We start from the raw sequence: 3,380 nt of genomic DNA, 5'->3' as shown, positions 1-3,380 counted from the left end.
TGTATTTTATTTACATAATTACTTAAAATAAAATATTACAACATTAAATATATATGTATATAGTCAAAGAAATACTTAAGTAAGTTTACATCCACTTATATTGGTTATATTCAAAACAATAAAACCAACATATTATCCCTGAATTACAGCTAACTTGAATTTATTCAATATATTCTCCAATTTTCACTTTCATCTCGAAAAATAAAATGATATAGAATAGCACTTGTTAAAACCCTCCAGTAATTACATCATAGTGACTTTGTTCGTTACTACTATGCGCCCATGACAAGTTGTTTTGCTTTAATAGGCGCTTTAGAAATGTGTATTATTATTAAATAGAAAATAATTCAAGTAATCGACCCATCTGTGAGTGGCATTTAGAAAACAAAATACAGGTAATCAACATTTTCTGATGACGTATAGACTTAGACCTATAGTTTTTATAATAAAATAATACATATGAATTAGAAAAGAAGTCATATTCATAGGAATATTCTTAAAACATTAACGTATTTAAAAAGACACTTAATAAGCATAACCCTTTAAAACAATTTTGTCGCCAAGTCTGACGTCCCAAAATCTTAAAAAAAAAAAAATCTAGTGTCTGTTTTTAAAAAATATTTTGAATAATATAGGCCTAAATTCTAAAAATATATTGTAAGATTGTTAACATTTATCCATAACTTTATTTAGTGCAATACGTTTTACCAATCAATATTTATGGTTGAGTAATAGTTGACAATGTACCCTATAGTCCACCATTCAATAGTGTCATTCAAACGTACATGTGGCTAACCGGGAACGTAAAATTAAATGGCCATCTATACGCGCATGTCCCACACACACACATTTTTTTTCACACACGCACTCACCTTAACAACAATATTTAAGAAACGATCTAGCAGAAAGCTTAAACATACTCCCGACTGTCCTGCCTGATTTTCAAATGGCACTGGGATTTTCCAACACAATCATATGACATTATCATTTCATCATATTTAACTTCATGTTGAACCCTACTGACATTAATGAACTTATCAAAACATTGTGTTAGCTATCCTTTTCTAAATGAGGTTTATATTTTTATTGTTAAAGTAAGTGGTATCCAGCAACATTGGCAACCCATGTGGTTTGTTGTAAGATTTGTTTAACGTGATGGTGGCTGTTTGGCTGTCTCTAGAAATGGCCCGTGTTACTACTTTTTCGATCAGATACGTTTGTTACTAGTATAACATGGAGGCACCTTGATATAACTTATATGACCAATGTTGTATTCCAAGGAGTTCATGAAAATTTATTTTCTACCTACTCGTAGAGTAGGTATACCTACGTCTACATCTTCGTAGAGTTTGTCAAGCTTGTCAAGTACACGTAGGAGAGATTCCTCTAAAGTTAATTGGTCAGTTCTTTTTGATCGACGTGTTCTCCTGACAGCATAAGGTGGAAGAACGCCATTGCTTACAGATTTGTACTCCACAAATGGCACGGGACTTTCTTCCTTTTGACTTTCTGCCAGACCATCAACGTTCGTGTTAGGATAGTTTGTTTCATGGCCATCGAACATTCGCAAAATCTTTCTCTCCAAATCAGACTGGAAGTCATTTCCACTAAAAAATCTACCCAATGTTCTTGCATCAGAAGTTGAGCATACAAGACACACGACAATAAGCACAAACCGGACCCACGCCATCACGGTAACGTACACTAAAGCATAAAAAGTAATGTGGCACATTTAAAAATAAAACAAGTTTTTTATACTTTTGAATGTACGTTTATGGGGCATTAATGAAAGAAAAGTGTATGTATTCTTTATTGTTGTTATCTTGGTATATTTTTATGAATAAAATTTGTCACAAAAAAACTTATTTAATATATGACAATTTCAATTAAATAAGTGGCTTAATCCGTTCTAAGAATCAATATAAAATTAATTACGAATATCGATTAGAAAAGTTTTGCTATCGGTACCAAATGATGTTCAAGAGTCAAAAAAGTTTTTACACTGTGTTTATGAATTTGGCATTATAATGTTATAAAATTAAACTTGTAAGCCCTTCCGTGTATCGTGCATTTTTATTAGGCACTATATAATGTAATAATAACATGTTGTAACATATTCTTATTTAATTATTAACTAATAAAAGCATATACATAATAACATATAACTTACCCAAGTTGTTTTCTCCACGTAATATAAGCTTAATTTCTTTAACAATGTTTCAAGGAAAATGAATCAGTATCCCTGACGGTTGTGATCCAGAGTTTTTCTGGTTTTGTGGTTTTCTTTCGTTTTACTATATTCAACCTTACGCAATGACAAGCTGACTGTTACTGATAGATCCGTGAGTGACAATGGAGCTTTTAAAGCAATGGGTTTCCACTACACATGCGTGGAATTATCTGTCTAGTAGCAGACGTTTAATCGTTAGTCACTTGTTGTTAATAAATTTTATGAATATTGGACCGTTTGTTTAATATCAGGTGATCAAACGGTTGGTGAAAATTAAGTCAAATGAAAAGTGAGAGTCGTATAGAATAACCATTACAGTATAATGTATTATGAATCTGAAATGGGTTGTTTTTTATTTGTAGTTGGTTGCTATTGGTTATTTGTCTATTGCAGTTTTTATTATTCCACAAACTAACGAAAAAATGAAATGAATGAATGAATTATTCAAACAATGTATTGTATAACCTTTTGATAGTTTTATTTTATATTTTATTCTTGTCAGACATTGATGTCTATTAAATGACAGTTATTGTTCTCCCTCCTTTATGTAAACTTAGGATATCGTCACAATTGCAGGAAATTGAAAAAAGAAGCTCCCCCCACCCCCGAAACTCCACCCGAACTTAGACTGTACCGCCTCTGTAACTCAGGTGATATTGAAGACGAGCTACAGTTTTATTAAATTGTAATTACTAGGATCATCTTCTTAAGTTTATACATGATTTAAAAGACGCCATGCGTTTCGATTGAACACCCCCATTTTTTTTTTGACATGAGCATTGTTGATTATGATATTATTTTACCATTATTAACCTTTGTTAAATAAGCTTTCCTTTAAAGAAAATCTATTGGTTTATAATAGATACTAATATAGAGTACTTACAGTACTCGCGCGAATAAGCGCCCGTTTGAATAAGCGCCCCTCTCGAATAACCGCCCCTCCTAACGTGAAAATTTCCTTAAGCGCCCCGTTTGAATAAGCGCCCCTAATAATTTCATAAGATTTTCTTTTTAGCAGGTCAATAATCCAATCAATCCTGGGACTGTGGTTGTTGTCATGATTTGAGCTGCAGAGTGGAAACACATTCTTCTTAGGTCAATATAAAAAATGAGGATATTTCTCTGGGACTGATGAGAGCTCCGATCCTTG

General features: G+C 32.3%; 1 long non-coding RNA gene across 1 annotated transcript in view; it reads right to left on the bottom strand.

Moving 5' to 3' along the window:
• Positions 1 to 2,320, bottom strand: part of LOC117101182 — a 2,357-nt gene extending 37 nt beyond the window's left edge. Inside the window, exons 1-2 of the long non-coding RNA XR_004444248.1 lie at positions 2,171 to 2,320; positions 1 to 1,704 (exon numbers count right to left, since the gene is read on the bottom strand). The exon at positions 1 to 1,704 is cut by the window's left edge and continues 37 nt beyond it. This is a non-coding gene — a long non-coding RNA (uncharacterized LOC117101182). The remainder of the gene's footprint in view (positions 1,705 to 2,170) is intronic.
• Between the last annotated feature and the right edge of the window lie 1,060 nt (positions 2,321 to 3,380).

This window comes from Anneissia japonica, unplaced genomic scaffold, assembly GCF_011630105.1.
Source record: "Anneissia japonica isolate Jap-2015-1 unplaced genomic scaffold, ASM1163010v1 scaffold7766_len575116_cov191, whole genome shotgun sequence".
NCBI lineage: Eukaryota > Metazoa > Echinodermata > Crinoidea > Comatulida > Comatulidae > Anneissia > Anneissia japonica.
Note: the sequence above shows the minus strand (reverse complement) of the source record. Positions and strands in the feature narration are given on the sequence as shown.